Source organism: Macrotis lagotis, chromosome 5 (assembly GCF_037893015.1).
Source record: "Macrotis lagotis isolate mMagLag1 chromosome 5, bilby.v1.9.chrom.fasta, whole genome shotgun sequence".
In the NCBI taxonomy this organism is placed as follows: Eukaryota; Metazoa; Chordata; class Mammalia; order Peramelemorphia; family Peramelidae; genus Macrotis; species Macrotis lagotis.
Genome location: NC_133662.1, coordinates 101,192,068 through 101,210,026, shown reverse-complemented (window position 1 = coordinate 101,210,026; position 17,959 = coordinate 101,192,068). Strand labels below are relative to the sequence as shown.

Genomic DNA, 17,959 nt, shown 5'->3' with positions numbered 1-17,959 from the left:
AAAACATATTAAAAATAGAACAAATAATTCATAGAGATGAGTTTCTAATTTATGATATGATTTTAATTGTCATAAGATATTTAACTGGTATGTTCAGCTATTGAACTGCATCACATATACCAATTTAGTATTCATTATTAAAAATATTTGATATAAATAATTTTCAGATTAGACAAAATAATAACAGTAGTAACTATTTTTCTTTTATTTTTTAATTACTTATAAAGATAGTTTTCCAAGTTCATTCTTTATGATTTTGAGTTTGTCATTGTTCTACATCCACCCCTTCCTTGACCTTTCCCCTTGACAGTGAATAATCTGATCGAGCTTAGACATTTACAATTATTTTAGATATACTTCCATATTAGGTAACTTGCATAAATGGGTAAAACATAAGAAAGAAAAAAAGACATAAAACAAATTTTTAAAATATTGGTATTTGGTCTGCATTTTTATTCCATAATTATTTCTTCAGATGTATACAGTATTTTAGAATTGTCTTAGATAGTCATACTGTTAAGAAGAGTTAAGTATATCATAACTGATCATCATACAGTGCTGCTGTCAGTGTGTACAATATTCTCCTGGTTCTGCTCACTTCATTCAGCATTAGTTCATATGGGTCCAGTTTCTTCTGAAATCTGCATGCTCATAATTTCTTAAAGAACATTAGTATTTCGGGTGGCTAGGTGGCATAGTGGATAAAGCACAGGCCTTGGAGTCAGGAGTACCTGGGTTCGAATCCGGTCTCAGACACTTAATAATTACCTAGCTGTGTGGCCTTGGGCAAGCCACTTAACCCCATCTGCCTTGTAAAAACCCCCCAAAAAAGAAAACATTAGTATTTCAAAACATTTATATCCCACAATCTGTCTGCTCATTCCCCAATTGTTGAACATCCTTTCAATTTCCAATTCTTTGCCCCTACCAAAATATATGATATATATTTTTATTACCTCTTTGCAATACAGTCCTAGTAGTGGTATTGTTGTACCAAATTGCTGTACCATGATTTTATAGCCTTTTGACTGTAGCTCAAATTGCTCTCCAGAATGATTGGATAAGATCAGTACCCCACCAACACTGCAATAGTGTCTCAGTTTTCCCACTTCCCATTCAAACATTTACATTTTCCTTTTCTGTTATATTGGTCAATATTCAAGTTTTGATTGTACCTGTGCATTGTCTTAATTTGAATTTCTCTAATCAATAATGATTTAGAATAGATAAATTATTCATTGGTATCCTAATTAGTTTTTGGTATCAGTTTTTATATATAAATTATCCTTATCTTTTATCGGATGAGGGATATTGGTCTATACTTATATTCTGTCATGTTTTTAAGTTTTCTCACCAGCTTTTGTCTAACAGTAAACTCTTATCCTAAAACTGGAGTCTGTTCTTCAAACAATAGATTACCATATTTATTTACGATTTTTTGATACTAATCTATTATTCCCTCATTCTATTTTATTAGGAACAAAATAAAAAAGACTTATTTAAGTATTTCTGCAGTAAATGTAGTATAGGAGAAGCTGAATGAAAGCTAAGCAATGTAAACAACCTATGCCACCATGAGAGCATAAGAAGTGAGGAAAACTATAGGGGCAAGTGAGTTTACATGGGAAATTACACTCCCCAAGAGCAGGCTAGCTTCAGGAAAACAAGCAACTCAAGTGAGTGAGTGAGCTCTTAAAAAGAATATAGGTCTCCTAGAACCCTATGGTACTTCTCCAGAGCATTCCACTCAGGCTTCTCAGAGGACTGGCAGGCCACCCCTGGCATGGGTGAGGCACTCCAGCCACTTGGCCAACCTCTCACAGGAACCGGAAATGAGAAAAAAGAAACCTAGTAAACTGAGGAGCAACCATGATGTCAAATGCTAGTCACATGATGGAGGCTGCCCGCGAGCACATGGATGGGATTGTTACAGGTACCAAATCAGCTACAGAACACAGCAATGGTGCCTATGATGTTGTACTGCCCTCCTAATCCCCATACATGAATGTTTTCCCAGAACTTCATCTCCTTGTGGATCTGAAGCTGGCACTGGAGATGCTGGGCCTTCCTAAGGAAAGAGATACCCTCCAGGGTTAAATCCCAAAATACACTGCAACCTACATAAAAGAGTGGCTTCAGGGAAATCTGTCCCAGGTAAACCACCCAGGTGCAGTGATGCTTGGCCCAATTAGAAGGTGACAAGCTATTTCATGTTACAGATGAAAATTCTGAAGGTCCAGGTGGAGTTCCAGGGTGAGAAGATCCTGGATTTAGAATTTTGTCTAGAAGGGCACCAGGTGAAACTCAATGCTGCTGAAGATTCTTCAACAGGAATTGTTAAGCCACATTTCACCAGAGGTGCAGAACCTGGAGCTGACAGACAGTGGAGGTTTCCAAGCTGAAGTTTGGGCTGGTTGGTATGAAAGGGAACAGAAGGAACAGAAGGAGAAGCAGAGAGCAGCCAAGGAATTACTACAGGAACTGAACCATCTCAGAATTAAAGTGAAGGAGTTTGGAGAGTGAGCTAAATCAGTATTAGTGGAAGCTAAAAGCAAGTAAGACTGAGATCGCTCAGCTGCAAGAGCAGCTGGCATTGATGTATACAGAAATTGAGCATCTGCATAGCCAGCTCTCCTGGACCGTGGCCTCCCCTGAAAGAACTGAATGACATCAAGAAGTTCAATGTCTAAAAACAGAAGTGGAAACCTTATTTGCTGCAAATGATGAAAAGGACTGCAGGATAGAGGAACTCACGCTGTTACAGAGCCAGAACCAAAAAATGAAGGAGATCATTCTGGGAGTTCATGGCTCTTCAGAAAGAAGCCTTTCCAGCGGGGAAGAAGAAATGGAAGATTCTTTCCAGAAGTGGAATATGGGGAACAAATCCTTAGGACAATATAGATGTCTCAAAGATGACCCTCCCCTTCCTTGGGGGCTTGTTCCCTGTCTCATAATACCCTGGAAACAACTAGCAGCTTTCTGGAAAGCAGCCAGATTTCCCATGGTTAAGAGGATTATCTGGAATCACAGAGCAGGATTCATTAAAAATTTTCCTATATCCTGCCCAATAGTTCTGTGGGAAAGTATGTACAATCTGAGGATACTTTTTTCCTTGGCGGAAAAATTATGAAACATTACCTGGGAAGATTTCTGGATCTGCACAAAATAATGATCCTGGAACGTCCATCCCATCCACTTCTCAGACCTCAGGGAGTATTATGCCAAGCCTGGGAGAAACTGAGAACAATTCGGATAATGATATCACATCAGATGATCTTTCCCCAACTTCTGGAACCAACTGTGGACCCCATTCTCCACTAACTCCAGAAATAAATGGTGTCCTAAAGGCATCCAGAACTTCTGTGGAAAAATAAAAAAGGACTCCATTAGGAAACTTCAACACAGATGCCATAGGGATAGCATTCTGCCAAGGTGGACTCCAGGTGAGTTCTGGCCTGAGGCTGTCCAGAACCAGAGATCCCAAAGCTCAAAAGAGTGATTCCTACTCTCCTTTTCCCCAGTGGAACACAGAGGAAGTGTGTTCACACCTGGAGAACTTTAGTCTTGGACAATATGTGATCTTTGCGAGGCAGTGGGTGAGTTCTGGCTACACACTATTGACCGCTTACCCTCAGGACATGGAAAAGGAGTTGGGCATTAAGCCTCCCCTACATAAGAAAAAACATTAGTTTTGGCTGTGAATTCAATTAACACAAAGCAGGAAGAGAATTTGGTTCAACTAGACTCCATTTGGGTAAGCCAGAGGCTAGGCATATTGGCTTGCCTCAGTATATAGAGCAGTGCTAAAGTCCAGCCAAAGAAACTAGGATTGTCATACTTTGGAAATATGAGGGAAAAAAAAGAAGTTTGATGAATCTACAGACTCATATATCCCACTAAGCCTAGTGAAAGTGTAAACAGCAATCACAAGGCTTATGGTGGCCATAGCCACTGAGGCCTTGGTTCCAGTCCTGGGGAGGAACTAGACAAACCGGATCAGGTGGGATACATCAATTTATATCACTGTTTTCTCAGCACCGCTTTCCCAATCCCAGAGCTTGCAAATAACACATGCTCCCCACCATGTAATTTCCAGACTCTCATGTATGAATTCACCAAGGAAAACCCAGAAGCATCATATCTTGACACCAAACATGCCAGGCAACTAATTTTTGTAATCATTGTTGTTTTTGTCCTTGTCGTCTTTTCAGTCCTTACCTCTCCTGTTGCTGCCTCTGCTTCAGCACCTTTCCTTAGGATTGGTTGTTGAGATTGTTAATATAGGCTAGGAATAGAAGGAAAATTGTTTTGAGACTAATGTTTTTTTAAATGATTAAATGATTTTAATGCCCATACCCTGCAGATTCTGCACAAATATAAACACTATTTTCATTTTAAAATGTATTTAAGTATTATGAGCATAAATATAAATAAATGTATATGATTTTTCTCTAATAAAAGAAGAATATAGGGAGAAGCAGGGAGATTAGGAAGATACAGTGAAACATAGGAAGGAGTAGATATATCAGAGATGAGGAAATGAGAGGTATATTGATAAAGGACCATAGTGTAAAGACCAAATCCTTTCAGACTAGAACAAGGATCATTGTTTTTTGATAGGGTTTCAGGGAGAGGCAAGATACTTTACTGCAAATTTAGAAGATACTTTACTATTATATAGAGGTTATAGATTGTAGTTATAAAATATATTTCTACACTCAAAATTTTCTCTACTTGATTCCTAACTCAAATAATTTAGGACAAAAATTCATTTGGGAGTTGAAGCTAAGCTAGCTTTTCTTCTGAAGCTATTTTCAGCTGAAAATGTACTTACCTATGGGGTAGGGAGAGGGAGGCAGAGGTGCATCCAAGAATAATCTGAGATAGCCTTCAAGGGGCACTGGCTCTCAGATCGCAGTACAGGATAATATTTTGCTTAGGCTTCCATATTGAGATATATCACATGTAATCTGTAGGAAATAAATTTCACAAGAAAGATTAAATTCCCTAGGTTCAGATAGGAGCCAATAAGAAGAAAAGTGAGGAGACATGAAAACATGGAAACAGAATAAAAAAATCTCAACAAAGATTGAGGCATTTGAAATTGAATCAGTGTACCTAACATATCCTATATAGGTTTGATCTCAGAAAGAGATTTACTTCAGCTCATTAGTTGGAGAGGTTTTGGTCTCTGGGAAAAGGAAATCTTAACATATTTTTCCTTCAAAAATAAAAAGGTCAGAATTTATATGTCCATTATTAGAAAATAATAATTTGGAACCTTCCAGATCAGAGTATCCACAACTCTGGTCATTCAATATACAGTTAATTATACTTGGCATTATTCATTTAAAACTGAGACTGTACTTCAAGGGTGAGTTTTCCCTAATAAATTTATATCAGAAAACTTTCATAAAAATGTGGATTCTAATAAAGAGTGAATTCATTAAAAGTTGCCAGATCAACTTGAAATTATAACATACATTTGATAACATATTGTAACATATATATTTTAAAAGTGTTTCCATTAAAAAAGTTTTAACCTTTTGCCAAAGTTTAAAAGGAATTAAAACTCTTAGATAAAAGTGAATCTTTTTAAGAAAAATTTTAAATAGACCACAGACCATCCTGATAAAGGTAAACATGCTGATATTTCTTTCCTTAAAAAAGACTTATTGAGATTAAGAATAATATTGTAATGTCACAAATTTTTATCATTTGCCTCAATATAACCATAACATTATGGCACAATAAAAGATCTCAATTAACAAAAGACTATATAATTAGTAATAGAAGCCAAAACTAAAGACTTGTTTAACTGGTAGAATTTAGAGAATTGCAGGTCAAAAGGTTTGTCTGACATGATTATTGTAATCTACTATGACAAACAAACAGAATTACAAAAGCAAATGTTCTCTTACATATTTAGATATTTTTCCTAGAGTTAATTCACTGAAAACAGTAAGTTTTCAGATCTGCATTGGTGGGGCATGTTAAAAAAAATCTACCTCAGCAATGCTGAAAATCATTCCCTCAATGGAACTTTCTGCACGGCTTTCTAGAGGGTTACTGGTATCATAGTGGTATCCCTTTGATTAATAAAGCTGATGCCAAATACAGACAAAATAAGTTATTAGTAATATATACTCCAATAAGAATCATAACATAATAATTTCCTATAATCAAACCTGAAGGTGGAATCATTTCTTTTTTTATTCTCATTTTGTACAAATGTTTTTCTTCACATTAATAAAATATACTTGTTTACAAGTAAACAAAATACCCCTCCCCCCATGAATATAGATAGACTTGCTTGGGCAAAAAAGTAAAGGGGGGAGAAAAAAATTAAAATTAAATAATAATAGTAATAATTGTAGGTATGGCCAGGTGGCGCAATGGACGAAGCACCAGCCCTGGAGCCACAAGCACCCGAGTCCATATCCAGCCTCGTAACCCAATACTCACCCAGCCATGTGACATGCATGCCACCTAATCCCCACTGCTCTGAAAAAAACAAAAAGAAGAAAAAAAAAGACCCAAAATAAAATAAAATAGAAATAATAGTAGGGGTGGCTGGGTGGCAGACAGAGCATTGGCCCTTGAGCCAGGAGCACCTGGGTCCGAATCCGGCCCCAGACACCCAATGATCACCCTGCTATTAGGTCCCAGGCAGGCCACCCAGCCCCACTTGCCCTGCACCCTCCCCCAAATAATAATAACAAAAAATGTGTTTCAGTCTTTGTTCCAACACCATCAACTTTGTCATGAGTGGATCACATTCTTTATGATAAGTCCATCACAAAAGTTACTTCCATATTTTTCCAACATTGCCATTGCTGATCGCAACTCCCTCCTTTCTTATTTCTCCACTACCATGTACTATATTTTCTCTCTCATTTCACTCTGACTCTGCTGTAGGGTTGCTGAGTGGCGCAGCAGACAGATCCCTGGTCCTGGGGCCAAGAAGCCCTGAGCCCCCATACCACCCCTTAGGACCAGAATCCACCTGGCCCTATGGTCCTGGGCAGGCCTTCCAATCCCAGCCCCTTACAAGAAGTAAAAAAGAAAATGTGTTATATCTGACTACTGTCCCCCCATGGTCTATCCTCTCCTCCTTTATTCACATCCCCACCCATTCCCCCTGCTCCCCCCTCCTTCTTACTCCAGTTGTCTATACCCCATTGAGTATATTGGCTGTTTCCTCTCCTAACCATCTCTGATGAGAACAAAGGTTCCCGCATTCCTCCTTGCCTCCCCCCTTCCATATCATTGCAACAACTCATTGTAATAAAAAAAATCTTATTATGTGAAATAGCTTGGACTATTCGCCCTCTCCTTTTTCTTTCTCCCATTCCATTTCCCTTTTTTCTTATTGAATCCATTTTTACACCATATTTTATCTTCCAATTCAGCTTTCTCCTGTGCTTCAACTATAAAAGCTAACTCTACCTGCTCTATTAACTGAGATGGTTCATATGAATATTATCAGTAACATTTTTCTACACATGCAGTTCATCCTCATTAAGTCCCTCATATTCCCCCCCCCCCCTCCTCCAATTTCCATGCTTCACCTGAGTCCTGTATCTGAATTTCAAACCTTCTGTTCAGCTCTGGCCATTCCAAAAGGAACCTTTGAAATTCCCTTGGTTCATTGAAAGTCGATCTTTTTCCCTGGAAGAGGACATTCAGCCTTGCTGGGTAGTTCATTCTTGGCTGCATTCTAAGCTCTTTTGCCTTCTGGTATATTGTATTCCAAGCCCTACGAGCTTCCAATGTAGCTGCTGCTAAGTCCTGTGTGATCCTGACTGCAGCTCCACGATATTTGAACTGTGTCATTCTGGCTGCTTGTAATATTTTCTCTTTGACATGTGAGTTCTGGAACTTGGCTATAATATTCCTGGGGGTTGGTTTTTGGAGATCTCTTTCTCAGGGGGATCGGTGGATTCTCTCCATTTCTATTTTGCCCTCTGCTTCAAGAATATCAGGGCAATTTTCCTGTAGTAATTCTTTGAAAATGATGTCAAGGCTTTTTTCCTGATCATGACTTACAGGTATTCCAATAATTTTCAAATTATCTTTCCTAAGTCTGTTTTCCATATCAGTTGTTTTTTCGATGAGATATTTCACATTTTCTTCTAATTTTTCATTTTTTTGGTTTTGAAGTATTGATTCCTGATTTCTGGTCAATTCATCAATCTCCATGAATTCTATTCTTTGTCTGAAGGATTTGTTCTCCTCAGAGAGTTTTCTTATTTCTTTTTCCATCTGGCCAATTTGGCTTTTTAAAGCATTCTTCTCCTCAATAACTTTTTGAACTGTTTTATCCATTTGATCTAAGCTGTTTTTTAGTATGCTATTTTCTTCAGCATTTTTTTTTTGATTTCCTTGAATAAGCTGCTGACTTCATTTTCATGTTTTTCCTACATCTCTCTCCTTTCTTTTCCCAGTTTTTCTTCCAACTCACTCATTTGATTTTCAAAGTCTTTTTTGAGCTCTATCATAGCGTGAGCCCAATTTCTGTTTTTCTTGGAGTCTTTAGATGCAGGAGCTTGTGCTTCCTCATCTTCAGACTGAGTATTTTGGTCCTTCTTGGGCTCATTTGCAAAATATTTCTCAATGGTCTTCCTCTTGTTTCTTTGTTTGTTCATTTTCCCAGCCTAAGCCTGTTTTTTGGGGGTGCTTCCTGAAACCCCACAAGGGTTTCAGTGTGTGAGGCTCTGTCCTCCCTCATGGTCTGTGAATGACCATAAGTGCCCCCCTCTGCCACGGGGCTGAGGTGGGGGGGCCCTGCTGTTCTATGGGGGGGGCTAGACTGTGATCAGGATCTCAATTTGCCCCAGAGCCCCAGAGTCCTGTTCCAGGGGCAGAGGACAGAGCTCTGCAGTCTCTCTTCACTCCCCTCCATCAGCTCAATGGGCTCAATGGGCTCATGCCCTGGGGGGGCTCTTGCTTACTGGCTCCACCTGCTTCTGTTTCCGGGTCTAGGCTGCCAAAACACCAGACTGCTGGGTGTGTGCCCTGAGGGTTGGGCTCCATGTGCTTGCTCTGGCAGAGGTCTCCAGCTTTTCCCCCACTTTGTGCCGGTGCTCCCCAGGGTGCAGCTCAGGAGACTCCCCAGCTGCTGTGAGCTGAGGCTCCCAGTGCCCTTGGGCTTCCTCCAGGAGGCTGAAATTCTTTGGCTCTGGCTGGCCACACCTCTGGCTGAGCCGCCCCTCCGGCCCCAGGGAGCAGAGCCTTTCTGCTCTTTTCCAGGTTACCTTCAGTAGGAGAACTGCCTCACTGGGTCCCTTTGTTGGTTCTGTCTCTCTAAAGTTTAGTTAGAGTGCTTAGTTTATGAGTTTTTATCAGAGAGCTCCTAAGACTCAATCCCTTCATGTCCTGTCTTGGCTCCGCCCTGGATTCATTTCTAAAGAATCAAAATGAAACATGTGCTGATTATAAACTTGCTTCAATTTCATCAAAAGATTCACAGAAAAAATAGTAGTATTTTTCTCAACGTTGCAATAAAGATTGTGTTTCAAAATAAATATAATGAGCAAAAAACCTTATTATATTAAAATACAATAATCCCAGATTTCATCTAGAATGATAATTTTTATAAAAATTGTCTACATGTTTAAAATAGACATAAATACAATCCACTACTTATTGAATCCATTTTTTAGCAATTAGAACATCTTAGGTGACTTTAAAATAACTTCAATAAATATTTCTAATTCCAAGTGAAACAAAACAATCTTAAGAAAACTCAGATTTATCATCTAGGGTGACACATGGCATAATATTTCACTAATATGATATTTCTATATTGAAATCCTATTTGTTAGAACACAAATAAAACAAAAAGAGAGATTTTTAACTTTGACCTTGGAAGTAAGAGATTCTTAAAGGATTAAAACTTATTTTATGTTCTGAAATGGAACAAAGAGATTTCATAAAAAAGTTTTTCCTCTTTCTTTTCAAGTTTAAATTTGTCCTGATGAAAGGACTAAGTAATTAGAAATCAACATCATATTAAACATAAACTTGCAGTTCTACAACAAGCTCAGTTCATTGTTTAGAAATTTTAGGGACCTTAGAGAAAGGTCTTTTGACCTTTGTTACTCTCTTATTCTTGTCTCCACAGAGTAATCAATTACCAATTTCAAGTTTCAACATTAAGTTACTGTAGTGATTTCAAAAAGCTTACATAAATGAAAACCAAATAGTTATTGATATAATTTTCTCTTACTTTCAGTCATAAAACACAATTAAACCTACAGATAACAGAACTCTAATTCAATTAAAGACATTTCCTAATTTCCTTGCCGAGACTATAGACATTTTAATATATATACCATTCATATTTAAAACCTCATGTCATAGACCTCAAAAAATATTTAAATCCCAGAGTCTCATTTATCAGTGTCAGTTATGCTAAAATATCTTCACAAATCATGAGGGTAGTAGTGGTCTGATAGAGGTTGGGGAGACCTCAAAGCCAAATTCATCCATTTAATTGCCAGTAACTTGGTCTGACTACCCAGAAAACACTCCATTTATATTTTTTCTAAATGATGGCTTCTCACAGCTGAGCACCTGTCATAGTGGCAAAGAAAATTATTTTGCCTTTAAATATGTTTGCCAGATATAGATTCAAAACAAAATCAAATCAGCAAATTTAACAGTTAAAATATAAAGAGCTCCATGACTTATTAAACTTAATTAGGTTGGACAGATCTGATATCAACAATATTAAAAGGAATTAACTTAGAGATGTAAATTTTCTCACAAAGGGGTTTTTGCAAGCTTTTATCACAAAAGTTTCCAAGAATCACTTTCCCTTGGTTTATGTAAGGAGGCAAATATGACAAGAGTTTTTATGGTGGCTTAACTACCTTTTATTTTTAATTGGCATTTAATTTTTCCAAATATATGTTAAAAAAGTTTATAAATATTCATCTATTTGCGTGTATATATTTTAAAGTTACAAAATTTCCTTTAACCCACTCATCATACCTCCCCAACTCCCTCTCCTCAATGATGAACAGTAGGGTTAATATTGTGCATATAAATTTGTGAGAAACATGTTTACAGATTAGTCATTTGCAGTATGAGGAATTAGGATTAGGGGAAAGAAGTATTTAGGAGAAATTTTATAAGAAGTGAATGTAGTGTTCATCAGATATTAAAGATATTTTTTGCTTTGTTTTCTTTTGGTTTTTTTTTTTTTTTTTCTTTCAGTGGGTAAGGATAGTATTGTCCATAGCCTGTCTAATAAGGTTGTCCACGTCTAGCTCTCTGAACTGCTGAAAGGAATTGAGTCCATCAAGGTTGATCAATTCATAAGGTTTTTGTTAATGTGTTGAATGTTATCTTGGTATTGTTCCTTTCACTCAGCATCAGATCCTGTAATTCATCCCATGATTCTGTAGCAGCTCACCATTTATGGTTTCTTATAGAATAATATTTCATAATATTCATTTAGCTTAGCTTGTTCAACCATTCCACAATAAATGGGCATCCCCTCAAATTCCAATTATTTGCCATAGAAAAAAAAAGTTGATATGAATATTTTGGAACATGTGGGACTCGTCATATTTTTTATAATTTCTACTATATATAGCCTAGCATTTCATTTTCTAGGTCAAAGGGTAAGAGCATTTTTATTGTTCTTTCATTTTTTCCTCCAGAATGGTTGGAACAATAACCATTCCACAATACAATAGTGTCCCTATCCTCCCACAACCTCACCAACATTGATTATTTTCCCTTGTTGTCATTTTAGCCAATCTGATAGGTATGAGGTAATACCTCAGAGTTATTTTAATTTGCATTTCTCGAATCCAAAATCATTTGGAATATGTTTTCAGATGATTTCACATAACTTTAATTTCTTTATTTGAAAACTGTCCATGACCATGTATCAATTGGGGAATGACTTGCAACCAGATAAATTTGATGCAATTCTCTTTCTATTTCAGAAATGAGACCTTTTTTCAGCACTCCTAATTGTGATGATTATTTTACAGCTTTCTTCTTTCCTTCTAATTTTGGCAGCAGTGATTTTATTAGTATGAAACATTTTTAATTCAATATGGTCAAATGCATTCATTTTACTTTTTATAATGTACTCTATTTCTTACTATTTCTTACTATTTCTACCCCTTCCATAGATCTGACAGAGTATTTCTTGGTTGATTAATTAATCTACAATGTCACGTGTAATGTCAAAATCCTGTACCCATTTTGATCTCATTTTGGTATAGACTGCTGTGAAATGTAAATCTATCCATAACTTTTGCCAAACTATTTTCCACAACTTTTGTCAAATAGTAAGTTCTTATCCCAGAAGCTAAAACCAAACAATAGATTACAGCAGTCACTGACTACTATTTCTTTTGAATTCACTGATCCATTAAAACTTGTTTTTAGGGTTTTGCAAGGCAAATGGGGTTAAGTGGTTTGCCCAAGGCCACACAACTAGGTAATTATTAAGTGTCTGAGGCCAGATTTGAACTCAGGTACTCTTGTCTCCAGGGTCAGTGCTCTATCCATTGTGCCACCTAACTGCCCCCCAATCCATTAATCTTAACCAGTACCAGGCAGTTATAATGAATGCTGCTTTATAGTGTAGTTTCAGATCTGGTAGAGATCGGTCACTTTCCTTTACATTTATTATCTTCTTGGGGTTTTTGAAGGTTTTGTTTGGCAAGGTAATAAGGTTAAAAGACTTGCCCAAGGTCACACAGCTAAGTAATTATTAAATGTCTGAAGCTAGATTTGAACTCTATCCACTGTGCCTCTTCTACATTTATTTTTTTTACCAGATCCGTAGACATTATTGACTTTTTGTTACTTCAGATGAATTTTGTTACTATTTTTTTCTAACTCTGTAAAATGGTCATTTGGTAGTTTGAATGTTATGGCACAGATTAGGTAATTTAATTTGGGTAGAGTTGTCATTTTTATCACATTAGCTTGACGTAACCATGAGCAATTGACATTTTCCCAAATATTTAGATCTGACTTTATTTGTACAAGAAGTGCTTTACAATTGTGTATATACAGTTTCTGGAATTCTCTTGGGAGGTGTTTTCCCAAGTATTTAATGTTGTCTACAGCTACTTTAAATGGAATTTCTCTTTCTATCTCTTGCTTTTTGGTTTTGTTTGTCATATATAGAATGATTTACGTGGGTTTGTTTTACAGACTGCTACTTTGCTGAATTTATTGTTTCAAGAATTTTTTGAATTGATTTTCTTGGGTTCTCTAAGGATAACATCATATCATTTGCAAAGAGTGAAAACTTTACTTCCTCATTGCCCATTCTGATTCCTTCAATTTTTTTTCTTCTCTTATTGCTCAAGCTAACATTTTAATACTATATTGAATAGTAATGTGATAAGGAACATTCTTATTTCATCCCTATGATGTTGGAAATGTTCCTAGTTAATCTACAATACATGTAATATTTGTTGATTTTATTACATAGATAATATTTATTATTTTAAGGAAAAATCCATTTAATAATATACTTTCTACTGTATTTAATAGAAATGGATATTGTATTTTATCAAAGACTTTCAGCATCTATTGAGATAATCATGATTTCTATTGGATTTGTTTTTGGTATGTTCACTTATATTGAGTGTTCTCCTAATATTGAACTACCTGCCTACTTGATATTGATGGTACCTGATCATGGCATATTACCCTAGTAATCACTTGTTATAATCTCTTTCCTAAATTTTATTTAAGAATTTTACATCAATGTATATTAGGGAGAATGTTCTATAATTTTCTTTGTCTGTTTTGGATCTTTCTGGTTTAGGTATCATCATGATATTGATGTCATTAAAGGAATTTGGCAGAACTCTTATTTCTTAAATTAGTTTATGAAGAATATGAATTAATTGTTTCTTAAATGTTTGGTAGAATTCATTTGTAAATACATTTGGAAGGAGACTTTCTTAGGGAGCTTATTGATGGTTCCCTCATTTTCTTTATTTGAAATGGGTTTATTTAAATATTTTATTGTCTCTTTTTTTCTTTTTAATCAGATTAATGCAGCATTAATCTATTTTATTGGCTTTTTTGATAAAAACCAAATCTTAGTTTTATTTATAAGATCCATGCTTTTTCTTGCTTTCAGTTTTATTAATCTTTCCCTTGATTTTCAGAATTTCTAATTTAGTATTTAATTGGAGATCATTATTTTCTTCTTTTGCTAGTTTTTTCAAATTGCATACCTAATTCATTGGTCTCCCTTTTTGCTATTTTATTCATATAAGCCTTTAGAGATATAAAGTTTCTCCTCAAAACTGCCTTGACTGCATCCTGAAAATGTTTGTGTCATGCCTCAGTTTTCTCATTTTCCTGGATATAGTTATTGATTATTTCTGTGATTTATTGTTTGAAGCTCTCATTATTTAAAATTAAATTATTGTTTCCAAATAAATTTTGATTTATCTTTCCAATAGCCTTTAATACATGAAATGTCTTTTGCATCATCATCATCTGAGAAATATTCATTATTTTTGCCTTTCTGCACTTGTTCTCGAGGTTTTTATTCCCTAGTATATGGTCAGTTTTAATATAGGTGGCATGTGCATGTTCTCCCAATTAAGGTTGCTCCAAAGATTGACCATTATCTAAGTTTGCTAAGATGTCATCCACATTCATAACTTTCTTCTTGATTATTTTGAGTTTAGATTTATCTAGTTCTGAGAGAGGGAGGATGAGGTCACCATTATAAAAGTTTTGCTGTCTATGTCTCTTTATAATTTACTCAAATTTTCCTCTATGAATTTGATGTTATACAACAAATTGCATACATGTTTAATAATGATTTAGCTTCATTACTTATGGTATTTTTAAGAAGATAAAGTTTCCTTCCTTACCTACTTTAATGAGATCGATTTTGTATTTGCTTCCTCTGAGATCAAGTTTGCTACTCCTGATTTTTTTACTTTACAGAAACATAATATATTTTGTTCCGCCCTTATACCTTTACTCTATGTGTAAAGACTCTGCTTCAAAAGTTTTTCTTGTAAGCAAAATATTGTAGGATCCTGGTTTTTAATCCATTCCACTATTTTGTTTCTGTTTTATGTGATAGTTCATGCCATTCACATTTATAGTTAAGATTACTAATTTTGTATTTCTCTACATGCTATCTTTCCCCATTTTTATTTTTCTCTTTCCTTTCCTCTTATTTCTCCTCCCATTCTCACTCCCATTCCCCTCTGGGAAGTTACTGGATTTCTGAGACAGGGTTAAAATGATGGTGTGAAGTTAGCATGCTCCTGGAGCTTTTCCCTACCAAAGATAAATGAAGCCTCTGCACTGACATTAAAGCTACAGAACCCACCAAGAAAAAGAGAAGGAAAAAAAAGTTTTCAATAGTAGACGTTGTGGAGGATTTTCAATGAATATCTGTCCTTTTGAAAGAAAGGGGTGGTAAATCACAGTGAGCTCGGAAAGCAGGAAAGCCAGTGGGAGACTTTAGCCACAGTGTAGTCCAGGTCCCTATAGCTTAACAACAGCATAGATTCCAGCAGTTTATCTAGCTGCTGCAAGCCAGCAGGTAGAGTTCTGACACCAAAAACTCTGAACCTTGGGAACATCATGGAAAAAGACAGAACTGTTTCTGGAACAAAATGAACCTGCATTATATAGAGACTTTTTTTCTCTGAGTCTTTTTTTTTTTTTGTTTGCCTTTTTGTTTTATAAATGTAATGGGGTTAAGTGATTTGACCAAGGTCACAAACCTAGATATTTATTTAATTGTCTGAGGTCAAATTTGAATTGAGAGCCTATTGAATCCAGAGTTGGTGTTCTATTCACTGCTCCACCCAACTGCCTCTCTATAGGAACTTTTTCTTCCATTTTACAGATTTTATTTATTTTGAGTTTTATATTTTTTCCTCTAATTTTACTTCCCTTTCACCCCCCACAGAAGACAATTTGCCAGAATTTACATTGTTTCCATGGTATACATTGATCCAAATTGAAAGTAATGAGAGACAAATCATATCCTTAAGGAAGAAATAAAGTATGAGAGATAGCAAGATTATATAAGGAGCTATCAGGATTTTTTTTCTAAATTAAAAATAATAATCCTTGGTCTTTGTTCAAAATCCACAATTCTTCCTCTGAATACAGATGGTATTCTCCATCTCAGCCCCAAATTGTCCTTGATTGTTGCACTGAAGGAATGAGGGAGTCCATCAAGGTTGATCATCACCACTATGTTGCTGGTAGAGTGTACAGTCTTTTTCTGGTTCTGTTCATCATGCTCAGCATCAGTTCATGCAAATCGCTCCAGGCTTCCCTAAATTCCCATCCCTCCTCATTTCTAATAGAACAATAGTGTTCCATGACATACATATACCACAGTTTGCTAAGCCATTCCCCAGTTGAAGCACATTTACTTGATTTCCAATTCTTTGCCACCACAAACAGGGCTGCTATGAATATTTTTGTACAAGTGATGTTTTTACCCTACTTCATGAACTATTCAGGGTATAGACCCAGTAGTGGTAATGCTGGATCAAAGGTTATGCACATTTTTGTTGCCCTTGGAGGCATAGTTTCAATCTGCTCTCCAGAAAGTTTGGAGCTCCATCAACAATATACTACTGTCCCAGATTTCCCACATCTCTTCCAACAATGAAGGTTATCCTTTCTGTTTTTATTGGCCAGTCTGAAAAGTGTAAGGTGGTATCTCAGAGATGCTTTAATTTGCATTTCAATAAGCAATGATTTAGAGCAATTTTTCATATGGCTATGGATTGATTTCATGTCTTGATCTGTAAATTGCTTTTGCATGTCCTTGATGATTTGTCAAATGATTAATGGCTTGGTTCTTTTTTTTGAATTTGACTTGGTTCTTTGTATATTTAAGTAAAGAGTCCTTTGAATGAAATAATAGTTGTAAAAACTGTTTCCATGTTTACTATGTTTCTTTTGATGTTTGTTACAAGTGTTTTTTTCTGTCCAAAAGCTTTTTAATTTAATGTAATTAAAATCATCTAGTTTGGTTTTAATGATGTTTTCCATCTCTGCTTTAGTCATAAATGGCTTCCCTTTCCACAGATAAGTCAGGTAAAATACTACTTGATCTTCTAGTTTGGTTATAATATTGTATTTTATGTCTAAATCATATATGCATTTGGATCTTCTCTTGGTATAGGGTATGAGCTTTTGGTCTAATCTAAGTTTCTTCCAAACTAGCTTCCAATTTTCCCAGCAGTTTTTATTGAAGAGAGAGTTTTAATTCCAATAGCTGGAGTCTTCGGGTTTATCAAACAGCAGATTACTGTAATCATTTATCACTATTGCTCCTAGTCTATTCCACTGGTCCACCACTATTTCTTAGCCAGTATAGAACAGTATTGATGGCTAATGCTTTATAAAATAAAATCTGTTAGGGCTAAGATCTGGTAGGGCTAAGGTACCTTCTTTTGTATTTTTTCATTGAATCCCTGGACATTCTCGACTATTTATTTCTCCTCATGAATTTACTTACAACTTTTTCTAACTCATTAAAGTATTTGGGGGGGGTTGATTGGTAGGGCACTAAACAGGTATATTAGTTTTGGTAGAATTGCAATTTTTTTTTGTAGTAGCTCAACCTGACAATGTGCAGTTGATGTTTGCCCAGTTATTTAAATCTGATTTAATTTTTGTGAGAGATGTTTTATAATTATTTCCAAAAGGTTCTGAGTCTGCCTTGGTAAATAGACTCTCAGGTATTTTATATAGTCTGAGGTTCCTTTGAATGGGATTTCTCTATCTCTTTCTGCTGTATCTTGCTAGTCATATATAAAAAAAAGTTGAGGTTTTATAATGGTTTATTTTATATCCTATGACTTTGATAAAGTTGTTAATTGTTTCCAGTTAGTTTTTCACATGTGTTTTTGGGATTCTTTAGGTATACCATCATGTCATCTTAAAAGGGTAAGAGTTTTCTATC

The 17,959-nt window shown here is 35.8% G+C and overlaps 1 pseudogene; it reads left to right on the top strand.

Annotated features, from left to right (window-relative positions):
• Positions 1 to 1,869: 1,869 nt before the first annotated feature.
• LOC141489342 (liprin-beta-2 pseudogene) lies at positions 1,870 to 3,807 on the top strand (annotated as a pseudogene).
• Positions 3,808 to 17,959: the final 14,152 nt, after the last annotated feature.